Source organism: Impatiens glandulifera, chromosome 1 (genome assembly GCF_907164915.1).
Source record: "Impatiens glandulifera chromosome 1, dImpGla2.1, whole genome shotgun sequence".
In the NCBI taxonomy this organism is placed as follows: domain Eukaryota; kingdom Viridiplantae; phylum Streptophyta; class Magnoliopsida; order Ericales; family Balsaminaceae; genus Impatiens; species Impatiens glandulifera.
The window spans coordinates 95,018,198-95,032,478 of NC_061862.1; positions in this window are offsets into that span (position 1 = coordinate 95,018,198).

Below are 14,281 nucleotides of genomic sequence, written 5' to 3' on the forward strand. Positions count from 1 at the left end.
TATATAGTTTCATAAATAATAATTTGAATGTCAATTTTTAAAATATGTTTTAAAATTTACAAAATAATTATCTAAATAAAATTATTTAATAATTTATAAAATTAAATAATTTATTAATTGAATAAGGATATAAATATATTTAGAAAGATGTGGTAGTTTGAGAATGTTATTATAAATATGAGTAGCTTAAGGAAGAAAATGAGAAAGATGTGAGTAATTTAGGGAAGAAAATGAGAAAAGTGTGGATAGTTTAGGGAAGAAAATGAGAAATGTGTGAGTAATTTGGAATCGAATGAGACATGTGGTAGTATTTAAAATGAATTTATAGTTGAAATATTTATAAATATATATTATTATAATATAATTTAATGAAAATGTGAGTATAAATTATAAATATACATTATTATATTATCAAAATTAAATTATTATAATATATTTATTATTTAATGTATTAAATATAATTAAAATTTTAAAATAATTTTAAATTTTAAAAATAAATTAATAAAAATAATATAGAATTATTAGAAGACTCATATTTCTATTCATATAATTTATTTATTTTTATTATAATTTATATTATTTAAATTAATATTTTATTTTCATATTTTAATTTTGTAGGTTTAGTTTTAATTATATATATATATATTAAATTTATAAATTTAAATAATTTATTAATTAAATGAGAATTTAAATAAATTTATATAGAAAGTTAATGTAAAGTTGAGTAGCTTAGGTCATGTGACTAATTGTGTTTATGTCGATTCGTGTGTATACTCGTGCTTGTGTCATGTCTATATTCGTGTCGTGTCCGTATCGACTCGTGACCGTGTTACGATCGTATAAACTCATGATCGTTTAGTCTCGTGCTTATGTCGTGTCCAACTCACGAACCGAGTGAGATAATATTGTATCGTGTTGTTCTGTACTAATATCATGTCGGATCGTGTTGATCCAACACATTGCTCAACTTTAGATCGTGCTAGTCTTTCCTGATTTACTAAAATAAATCAGGTTAAAAAAAGAAACAAAAATGAATAGTGGTGAAGTATATATATGTTTTCATTTAATTTTATTGAACACTTACTCTTATAAAATTTATAACCAATTTTGAAATGTAATACCCTCTAAGTAGGAAAGAGAATTGGTAGAATGTCAATTGATATTTAAAAATGGTTCCTTTTGAAATGAAGTTGGAATCTTTATCACGTGGGAAACATGATGATATCCATGGAGTCTATTGATATACACCATCCAACCCAAGAAGCCAATAAATGAAAAGAATAGCTTCTCTTTTCTTCACTCCTTATGGACTTCTTATAACAATTTTCACATGACAAAAATGAGAGATTCCATATGTCTTACTTATATTTTCAACCCTTAGAACCAACAAAGCATATGGTCATTATATGCTTAAGAGATATAAAGATATATTCATAACCATTCAGCCTAGAACTTCATGTTTCTTTATGGATAAGTAGTGGTGGTAGTAGTAGATCTTCATAACAAAGTTGCCATGTGAAAATATCTCGCTCTCATAAGTTAAAAAAGAAGTCGCATTCAAGATGCACACATTTGGTTAAATTATAATAAAGAACATCATCAAAAGATGAAACCCCTCTAAAAGAAGGATGTGTTTTAACTATGAAATTAATTATAATTGACACAATTTATTAGGATAATTAAGTATTAAGAGTTTCTTCAGGGTTCGATTCTTATTAGAAAAATAAATATCCGTCGACATATTAACTTTTAATTAATATTTTCTTAAATATTTTATAAAGATTTTGGAATATATATACAATACTATGAGCAGACCAATGTTTTTATTCGTTAGCCAAGCGCGCCTATTACAGCGCCTCTATTACATAAATAAAAGCAATGTGCCCTACGGCCGAAAAAAATCCTTTAAAATAAATGAATGGGAAGCAGGCCCGGTCTATATTGCATCAGTTATGAAAATTTCACCCCGATCGTACTCCTCTATTCAACTATTTGAACTTCGTCTCTAAGCTTCCATTGACTTCTCGACTGCTTCATCGGAAGAAGGTGAAGAAAGTCGCACTAGTAAAAAATATTGCAATAGCGACGACAAATGCCGACTGGAACAAATACCATCGATAGATATCATATCAATGCCGACCAAGTCGAGAGTGGTAGGTATTTAGGATATAATAGCGACCATTCACAAATCCTTCGTAATCTGGGGCTTAATAGCGACCACTTTAAAAAGCTCTCAGTATTATAATCACTATACCGATGGTTTTGGGCCCTCGTTATACTTCATTAGTTTTAAATAAAACTATTATTATTATTCTTAAAAAATATATATAAGTTATGCTTAAAAATAAATCTAAATGAGATTAATAAATAAAATAACAAAGTATAATTAAAGCTTCTTTTACCTGGTTTGATTTTGTTTTTAATAAAATAGTAACTATTTTAATTATTAACGTTAATTTTAGAAAATAAATTGAATCCAAATCATTTTTTTTTGTCTATTACTAATTCAAACTCAGATCTTCTGCCTATTAATTTGTGGCAGCATTAATTATCCTTTTTTAATATTATATTAAGATAAGTTTCAATTTTTCATTAACATTTATTTAACATAATTTGGAATCATACAATAATATCTTTCATTTAAAAGTCTATTTAAATGTCACTACAAAATTTTAGCAGAAGTATGTAATGATACAAATGTCAAATTTTCTCATTTCCAAAATTAAGAAATCATCATTTCGAATATGTGTTTGTTTGTTTGAAATATTGTTATTTAAATAATTCATGTATATTGTTATTTAAATAATTCATGAAATTATTTAAATAATATTGTTTAGTACAAATTTAAAAAAATAATAATAATATTTTTAATACAAATAAAAAAATATAGTCACTAGACCAACAATATCCAATTGAATCCACTTTAATCCAAAATCAACACCAGACATGGTCATAATTCCGCCTCCCCGCTCACTTGATCGCTCTTTTGAACCGGCGTCCTCAATTTATGGTGTTCCAACCTAATTATACGAAGGAGAGAAGGTTCTGTCGATTTTCAATCTATCTCACTATCGTTTGTCTTTCTGTATTTTATTCATTCATCATTCCGTTCATGTTTAAGATTGAGATTTTCTTCCTAATCTAAAATGAGTGAACTCCACGAGAAGGTTGTGATGCTCTCGTAGGAGAGTTAGAACCTGCAGATAGAGAAGGGTTAGAGAACTCCCCTTTCAAGGTTTTAATATATCGTCGTTGCACCGGCGATTATCCAGTAACAAGAGAAGGCGAGAGTATTTGTAGAAGAAGGCAATCATGGAAGCCGCGAGAACAGAGAAAATCGATCGGTTTTGTTGGTGAATCACCCTTTCCCCTTTATTTTAGTAGGTGTTAGTCTTCTTCATTTGGCCGCATTACATCAATATGGACCAAATAATCCATTGGGGATAGGGGTGAGCAAACGGGTAAACCCAACCTGTATTACCCAACCATATTCAACCCAAATTAAATTTACCTAACCCATAATACAACTCATATTATTTACTAATATGGGTTGTGTATGAGTATGAGTTGAGTAACCCAAATTATTTTTTCATTTAACATGTATTTGACTCATTTAACACATTTTTATCCGTTTAACACGTTTTTGACATGTTTAATACGTTTTTCACATTTTGTCACATTTTGACACGTTTAATACATTTTTGACATGTTCAACACGTTTGTCATGTTTTTACTACGTTTAATACGTTTTTCACACATTTTTGACACGTTTAACATGTTTATGGCACGTTTAACACATTTTGACACGTTGAACACAATTTTTTTTATGTTTTTGACATGTTTAAGTGTTTAACACGTTTTTAACACGTTTTTAACACGTTTTTAACACGTTTAACACATTTGACACGTTTTTTTACGATTATGACACATTTTGACACGTTTAACATGTTTTTCACATTTTTCACATTCTTGACACGTTTAACACGTTTTTGACACGTTTAACACCTTTTAACACGTTTTTAACGTTTTTAGCACATTTTGACACGTTTTTTACGTTTTTGGCATGTTTTGACATGTTTAACATTTTTCCACGTTTTTCACATTTTTGTCACGTTTTGACACATTTAACACATTTTTGACACGTTTAATACGTTTTTCATAAATTAAACATGTTTAACACGTTTTTCACACATTTAACACATTTTTGACACGTTTTTCATGTTTTTGGCATGTTTAACACGTTTAACATGTTTTAACATGTTTTTCACGATTATGACACACATTTTTCATGTTTTTGGCACATATAACACATTTTGACACGTTTAATATGTTTTTTCATATTTTTCAAATTCTTGACACGTTTTTAACATGTTTAACATGTTTCCACACATTTTCAAGTTTTTGGCACGTTTAACAAGTTTTCCATGTTTTGACACGTTCAATACATTTTTCACACGTTTAATGTGCCAAAATGTGAAAAATGTGTTAAACGTGCCAAAAACGTGTTAAAACTTGTCAAAACTTATTAACGTGCAAAAAACATGTTAAACATGTCAAAAATATGTTAAATGTGCAAAAATGTGTTAAACATGTTGTAATATCAAAAACGTGTTAAACGTGTCAAAAACGTAAAAAACTGTGTTAAATGAGCCAAAAACGTGTTAAACATGTTCAATATGTCAAAAACGTGTTAAACGTGCCAAACGTGCCAAAAATGTGAAAAACATGTGAACATGTGGAAAACATGTCAAATATGTCAAAAATATATTAAACATGCGAAAAACGTGAAAAACATGTTAGATGTGTGAAAATGTGTTAAACGCGTAAAACATATAAAAAACGTGTTAAAATGTCAAAAACGTGTTAAACGTGCTAAAAACATAAAAACCGTGTTAAACTTATTCAAAATGTGTTAATGTGTTAAATATGTCAAAAAAAGCGTGTTAAACGTGCCAAAAACGTGTTAAAATTGTCAAAAACATAAAAACGTGTGAAAAACATGTTATAAGTATAAAAACGTGTTAAAATGTTAAAAACATGTTAAACGTGTGAAAAACGTGTTACAATATCAAAAATGTGTTTGACTTAAAGTTGGAAGATAATTGGTTTATATTGGATTAATAATAGAGAATTAAATTAAATTTATATAATTTGGGTAATTTAGGTAACCCTAACCTAGCCCAAGTAAACCCAACTCATACTCAATTCAACCCATATTCAATCCAACCCAAATTAATATTTTAGGTTTGGGTTTGGGTAAACCCAAATTATGCTCACCCCTGATTGGGTGTACATTGTGAGATGGATAAAATATATTTTTATACCCTTATTTTTATGTAAAGGATTTAGTAAGTTGGGTAACTTTTGCTATCTTTTTTTTTCTATTTGATTTTGTTCCCCGAGATTTGATAAAAGAAATGTGCATTATGAAAGACCAAGAAAATAAAGAAGAATGAACCAAACAGAAAGTAAGTGTTAGATAAATTCAGACCGGTTCAAATAAATCTAACTTAAATAAACTTTCCATGCAGGAACAAGGAACCGAACCGGATAAACAAGAGAACCGACTGAAGAAACCTAACCGGTCAAGCTACCAAACCGATCAAGAGTATTCGGAACGTGACCGCACAAAGGAAGGATCGGCCAAAGCTCAAAACCGGAACCATCAAACAGCCGATCATCCACAAGACAAGAATAACCGGAAGAAGTCCGGTTACATCACTACCAAAAGACATTCGGCCAAGTCAAGCGGCCGACCAGTACAAGAAGACAATTTGGGTATCTGTTGAGAATGATACCAAAGGAACAGACTGAATACTTCCATATCCATGCAAGTCTGAGGAAAGACTGTAGGCTGCAGAAAACCAGTACTACCGGATCCTTCCACTTCGGGATAAGCCAGAAAGGAAATCTTCAAAGTACAGACAACTGTCCAAACAGACAGTGCCTACATTGAGTAAAAGACAAACCCAGCAGGTCTGTCTTACAAACCGGAAGAACAGACCGGCAGGTCTGAGACGACCGCAGGTCTGAACCTCTGAGACACTGAATCACTGCACCTCTGATCAGCCAATCAGATTCAAGGCAGTGAAATATGACCGTTGGCATATTTCACCTATAAAAGGAGGCAGTTGCAGAAGAGTAAATGCGGGACATACATTGGGATAACGAGAGCTAAGAGCATTTACTACAAGTGATAACAGTGTGCTATTCTAGAAAGCCTAAGTGTTGAAAGTTAAAGTGTGTTCTACAATTTCGGTGTAAATTATAAGAGTGTTATCGAGCAAAAAATAAGTCTCGATCGGCTTGTACTTGTATTCCTTAGTGAATATCCTTCTCGCGGTTTCGAGAGGAAGGGGTGACGTAGGAGTTTTATCTCCGAACATCCATAAAATCTTTTGTGTTATTTACTTTCTGCTGGCTTCATTATATAACCGACTAACTTAACCATACCGCTCCAAACCGACTTTATACTAGCCATACCGAATATCCAGATTACCGAAACCGACCCACCATCTCCAAATCTTCATCATCCGAAACCGACCGTGCCTATCATACAAGCGTACCGCTTCAACCTGAAAGCAAACCTCTTCCGCGCTTGAACCTAGTTCAAGGGTTTGTGACAGGTTGTGTAGTATTGAAACCCCGGTGTTAATCTCTAACCGGATTAACCACCACCCTACAAGTGAGAACCGCTAACCGGTCCAACCCCCGGTCCACCAGCGGCGACCTAGATCCTAACAATTGGTATCAGAGCAGTTAGTTTCAATACTCAAGCAAACATGTATCAGGATAGGCCTCCAATGCTAGAAGGTGATGACTTTGCCAACTGGAAGGCACGCATGCACCTGCACCTAGTCACCTTGGATGATGAAATGGAATCCATTCTAACCGAAGGACCGATATTCATTGATAAAGATAGAAAAGAATGGACGGCTGAAGATAGGAGAAGGAACAATCTGGACAACCATGCAAGAAACCGGATCTCCAACAGCGTAGACAGAAACACATACTGCAAGATCAGAGATTGCAAAACTGCGAAGGAGACATGGAACACGGTCATCCAGATCTTTGAAGGAAATGAAAGAACAAGGGAGAACAAAATAATGATGGCCACACAGAAGTTCGAAAGTATCAAAATGAAACCAGGAGAAACTATGAAGGAATACAGTGACCGGTTCACTGGTGTGTTAGATGAACTAGCAACTCTGGGCAAGAAGTATGACAACAAAGAGGTAGTTATGAAGGCTTTGAGATCTCTTCCAAGTGCCTGGGATATAAAGACAATGGTAATGAGGGAATCAAAGAGCCTACGTAAGATGAAACTATACGATGTATTCGAAGATCTAAAGGCATACAAATTCGAAATGAAATCTAGAACCGAAGAGGAAGTCTCGGCCTCAACATCAACCAGAGCACTAATCACATCTACAGAACCGGCTGTACCTGCTCCTGTACCCACACCTGCACCGATACCGGTTCCTGCACCCGCACCTATCAGAACAGCCGAACAGTTTACTGAGGACGCCATGGCAATGCTTGCACAGAAGTTTGGGAGGTTCATGAAAAGGAGCCAACCGACAAACAACTACTATGGTGACAAATCCAATATAAGATGCTATAACTGTAACTGTTTGGGACACTTTAAGTGGGAATGCAGGAAACCAAGGAGGGATACCCAGAAACCGGACTATCAAAATGACAAAAACAATTATCAACAAGCCGGTGAAGGAAGTGAGGTACCGAAAGCACTAATAGCCGACGATGGAGGAAGTCTATGGGCTCGCAGTGATAGTGACGATGAACTCACATGTCTCATGGCCAATGAGGAACAGGTATTTGATTCTCCCTATGATGAATTTACTAAAGACGAGTTATATGAAGCATTGAATGACATGGTAGAAGAATATAAGAACCTATTGACCATGTTACCTAAGCACCTCAACATCAGAACCGATTCCATAGTACCTATTCCAATAGAACCAGAGGTACCCATCATAATCGAACCGGAGGTCATACAATCTGATGATACCCATACTATAGAAACCGAGTTAGATCTTAAGACCGAACAACCTAGTGAACCGACTAGAGAACTAACCAAGGAAGAAAATGCCCGATTTCAATATACAATGGCCGCCTATAAGAGATCTAGCGATATAGTAAAGAATATGAATAAACACTATAGGCATCCTCGTTGTAAGCGTGGTCTTGGATACACAAGGAATAGCTCTAAAGACCGAAAACCCATAGAGAAAGCAAGGCTTACAAAAGGAAACCTCCCCTTTATAAAATTTCTTAAGAGCACCTGTACAGCTGAAGAAGAGGAAACCGCATATTATAGGGAAGAGAAGCTAAAATACGATTATGTTGGCCCAACCGATTCATGGCTTGACCTTGAGAAAAGAAAAGCCGAAATCCTCAAATATAAGAAAGATTTTCCTAAACCACGTAGGTTAAACTACAGATCACCGAACCAAAGACCATCATCGTTTAGGACATCTAAAGCAAAACCGAAATACACCAGACCAAGTGTAAAAAGGACAGTTTGGGTACCTAAGGGACTAACCGCATGTGAACCCAAGTAAATGTGGGTACCAAACAGTTGTAAATATGTACATTTTGCAGGATCCAAAGAAACGGCTAGGAAACTCCGAATGGTTCTTGGACAGCGGTTGCTCCAGGCACATGACCGGAAATAGCAATTTGCTAATCGACATCAGATCAGTAACCGGTGCTCTAATTACCTTCGGTGACAACTCAAAGGGTAAAACTGTGGGCAAGGGTAAGATTGTCCATGGTAATCTAACTATTGATAATGTACTTCTAGTTGAAAACCTACGTTTTAATCTACTTAGTATTAGTCAGATGTGTGATGCCGGATACACGGTAGAATTCCTTAAACATGCATGCTTAGTTAAGGACTCTCAAGGTATTGTACTACTAACCGGAAATAGGATAGGTAACATCTATAAGGTAGACTGGAAAACAAGAATAGAATATCCTATATGCATGATAGCTAAGACTGATCAAACCTGGCTATGGCACAAGAGACTAAACCATCTAAACATGAAAACCTTAAACTACATTCGCGGTAAAAAGCTAGTTGAAGGTATTCCTGATATAGTATTTAACCAGGATAAGGTCTGTTCAGCATGCCAAATGGGTAAACAAACTAGGTCATCCTTTAAGAGTAATGGAAATATTCAATCTAGCCGATGCCTAGATCTTCTTCACATGGATTTATTTGGACCAATTCAGGTCATTAGCCTAGGAGGTATGCTCTATACCATGGTAGTTATTGATGATTATTCTAGATATACATGGGTAATATTTCTACCATCTAAACGTGAAACTGTATCAAACCTGATCACACTTCTTAAGCGGTTGCAAAATGAAAAATCAACTCGTATCAATAGCATTCGAAGTGATCGAGGTACCGAATTTACTAATAGTACATTAACTGCATATCTTGATGAATCCGGCATTAGACACGAGTTGTCTAGTGCTAGGACTCCTCAACAAAATGGCCTGGCCGAGAGAAGAAACCGGACTCTCAAGGAAGCCGCACGGTCCATGATAGTCGACTCCGGCATTGCTCAGAAATTTTGGGCTGAGGCTATCAACACTGCATGCCATACACAAAACCGGTCTTTGATAAACAGATTTCACAACAAAACACCGTATGAGGTTTATTTTAACAGAGTTCCCAAACTCAAGTACCTCAGGATTTTCGGTTGCAAATGTTACATTCATATAAATGGTAAAACCCAACTCACCGCCTTTGATGCAAAGACCGATACCGGCATTATGCTAGGATACTCGGCAGTAAGTAAAGCATATAGAGTATATAATAATAGAACTGCAACCATGGAGGAAACAATTCACGTTGTTTTCGATGAATCGGTTGAAAGCAATACTGCTTCATGCTTTGATCTACACAACAGATTGGAAAATAACGATATTCATTCTGATAGTGAAGATGAGACTCCGGTCTTCAGGCGGTTTGTCCATGACCTAATGGGTAATATTGATACCCAGCCGGATCAAGCTGTTCCACAATAGGAAGCTGACACTTTGGTCCAATCCGAGGGAGTCGGTCGGTCTGACAATCTCGTTCAGCCTACCGACAAGTCTAGCCTTGATCAAACAAACGGTAACTTGGTAGACACTCATGAACTGAATCTCAGAAGAAACAGTAAACATCCTCCTGAGCAAATTATAGGTGACCCTTCAGAACCTGTTCGAACTAGGAGTCAACTTCTGGAAGGATATTTTAACTCTGCTTTCATATCCCAGATTGAACCGAAAAAAATAGATGAAGCATTGTCAGATCCGGATTGGATCTTGGGAATGCAAGAAGAGCTAAACCAGTTCGAGAGTAGTAAAGTCTGGTACTTAGTTCCCAGACCGAAAGATCAATCGGTCATAGGACAAGATGGGTATTCAGAAACAAACTCAATGAGGACGGTTTGGTCACGAGGAACAAAGCCAGATTAGTGGCTCAAGGTTACAAACAGGAAGAAGGCATTGACTTTGAAGAGTCATTTGCTCCTGTAGTCAGGATTGAAGCCATTAGGATTTTTCTTGCATTTGCTGCTTTCAAAAACTTCAAAGTCTTTCAAATGGATGTTAAAAGTGCATTTCTGAACGGTGATCTACGTGAAGAGGTGTACGTTGAACAGCCACCCGGTTTCAAAAATGCTGCATTTCCAAACCATGTATACCGGCTGAACAAAGCTTTATACGGTCTAAAGCAAGCACCCAGAGCCTGGTATGATACGCTAACCGCATTTTTATTAGAACATGATTTCACCATCGGTTCGGTGGATAAAACTTTGTTTAAGTTTGAAAAGAAGGAACATATCCTACTTGTTCAAATTTATGTAGATGATATTATTTTCGGTTCCACCGATCCAAAGCTTTGTGACAAGTTCTCAAAAATGATGACTGACAAATTTGAAATGAGTATGATGGGAGAATTAAGTTTCTTCCTAGGTCTTCAGGTTAAACAACTCAAGGAAGGAACATTCATCAGTCAACCTAAATATACCAAGGAGCTTCTGAAGAAATTCGGGATGGACACCTGCTCCTCGGCGGCTACTCCAATGAGCTCATCAGTTAAGCTGGACAGGGATGACGAGGGCCAATCGGTAGACCAGATTGCATACCGGGGCATGATCGGTTCCCTACTGTACCTGACAGCGAGTAGACCGGACATCCTGTTTGCAGTTGGTGTATGTGGGAGATTCCAAGCAAATCCAAAGCAATCCCATTACACAGCCGCAAAGAGGATACTGAAGTATCTGAAAGGCACTCCTGATGTCGGTCTGTGGTACCCAAAAGACTCATCCTTTAATCTAACAAGCTACTCAGACGCAGATTATGCAGGGTGCAAGATCGATAGGAAAAGCACCAGTGGAACATGTCAGTTCCTAGGTGACCGACTGGTGTCATGGCACAGCAAGAAACAGACATCGGTGGCTACATCAACCGCGGAGGCTGAATACTTGGCGGCCGGAAGTTGCTGTTCTCAACTCCTCTGGATCCAACAACAGCTGAAGGACTTCGGTATCATAGCCGAAGAGTCCCCGATTTTCTGTGACAACACGAGTGCCATAGCGATCACCTACAATCCGGTTCTCCACTCCAGAACCAAGCACATCGACATAAGGCATCATTTCATCCGAGAGCATGTCACGCTGAAGCATATCCGGCTGGAATACGTATCGACCGATCAACAAGTAGCCGATATCTTCACGAAGCCGCTGCAGGAAGCTAAGTTTTCTCAATTCAGGCTTACTCTCGGCTTAACCGACATTAGCCAAATCCTTCCAAAGGATGCTTAAAGGGAAACCGGTTCAAGCAGACAAACCGATAACTCTTCCTAAGCTGTCGAACTTCGAATCTTCGGGGTGTCTGTGGAAGAACCGCCCAGTCTATCAGATAGAGTAAACCGATCGGCTACTTGGTGCATGCACCAAATAACCGCATTGGGATGAACAACTGATACCTGACCGGTTTGGAAGCAGGTTACCCTAGATTATTTGAATTTCAAACAGAAGAGGAATAGTTATCAGAGGTTAAGGATATCTGCTCTGCATCATTACCCCTTCAAAGTAACATGGTCGCGCCTAAAAAGACGTGAAGATCTTTTGATATCTTTCACGGTTCAGGCCTATGACCGACACCTAGACTGCAAACTTGCCTATTTCATGCAAAATCTCTTATCCTGCAGTTAATACATGTCATCCCATTTAATGCCTGGATAATAGGTTAGCCCCTAAACTAGTATTTAAGTGAAGCAAACGCTCACCTCAACACTCACAAGTCACAAGAACATCCTCTCACTAAGGCAACCTAACCATGTCTCAATTCCCAAACATCCTCCAAGTCGATTTTGAATCCTGTTCTGGTACCGAACACTATGAGGTGTATCGGATGATCAAGAAACTGGAAGATACTGGCCTCCAGTATTTTCTGGATGACAAGCAAACTATCTACCCTGAATCCGTCTTGGAGTTTTACTATAATGCTAGGGTATTCCGGGGCACACCCCACTTTGATACCCACATCCAATCAAAGGTTGGGGGTATAATCTTCGACTTCACCGAGTAGGACTTCGCTCGGTGCTTCGGTCTGCCCAAGCAAGGGATCACAGACCTCAATCCTCCGGCCGATATTAAGGCAGAGGTCTCCCTCTCCCTTGCCCGGTCGGATGAGCCTGTTGATGATCATGGCTCTAAGTCTCTCTTGAGGGCTGAGTATCAGCTCCTCAACGATGTAATAGGAAGGGGCATCTTTGGAAGAGATGTCACCAACACCTATTGCGCGGCGAATTTCAACATGATGGCGGCCATCATCACCAGCACGCCGGTCAACTGGTCCCGGGTGCTATTCGACACTCTCATCTGGATGGTCAACATCCGGTCGGTCGGTCTTATTCCACAAATAAGCACCCTTCTGGTGGAACTTGGTGTTCCAACCTATCCTGGCGAGGGTTTGAACCAGGCCCAGGTACTAACCAGAGAGACGACCGATTCATTCTATGATCGGTTTGAGAGAGAATGGAGGAGGAGGAACTTCAACCTCCCTCAAGAATTCAATCCCCGCGCCCGTTAAGTTACTCCTTCCTGCATCCGGTCGTTTTGCAGCATGTACCGGATGTATTCTTCACCAACTCAATTTTGATCATATCGGCTTCATCCATGTCTATTTCGGTTTTATTTATGTTTTTCTTGATCTCATGTTTTCTTCATCGTTCATGTATGCCATTTTTCGGCATTGTCTCTATTACTTTCGATTTCTATCTAATTAATATCGGTTATGTGTTGAGTGCACTTAATGAGATAATCCCAATTAATGAGATAACTCCAACCACCCGCACATTTAATATCCAACCGAACTGGTTACTTCCCAACTAACACTTACCTTGGGCCTTGCAATTTGCTCCTTCCCCATGCGCCTTGAAAAGGTAAAGATTCCTTCCCTTAATAAAACAAAACTGACCATCAATGCTTAGATTTTCCCTCCAAAACCGATCCTATATAAGGAGCCATCCTCTACTCTTTTCATCACATCCGAAAGTACAAAAATCACTTTTCTTCCTCTTGAATCCCGTTTCTCTCTCTATACCGAAACCATGCCGAGCAGAACTCTGGGAAACTTTCTATGCATCGACTTCAACTCTTGCACGGACATAAGGGATTGCACTACTAAGGAGAAATTCATGTATGACTCTCTTGCTGAAACCGGTCTTCAACCGTTTCTTGAAGAAGCCGGTCCCATTCTTATAGATAATGTCAAGGCCTTCTTTCGAAGCGCCTGCATCAGGGAGAAGTACATCGTCTCTACTGTCAGAGACCACACGTTCTGGATCAAACGAGGTTGAATTTGCCTCACTATTCGGTCTACCCACTGAAGGTTTCTCTGACTTTCCGACTATTCAGGACCGTGCGGGATCTGATACCGCACAATACCTGTCGGCCACCTCCTCTCCGGTGGAACACTTTGGGCCAAAAACCCGACTTGCTAGTCACGGTCAGCTACTGCTAGAAATCGTGACCCGATCAATTCTGTGTCAGTCACCTAATCAACGGTATTCCAAGAATACCTACAACATCATGACCAACATTCTCTGCAAATCGGCCATCAACTGGTCATCGGTCATTTGAGAAAACTTGAAGAATATGGTGCTGACCAAGAAAGGTCTCGGGTATGCACCGCATATCAGCAAGCTGATTCTTGGGTACCGACCAGAGTTCGGACCAGGCACACCGGCCTC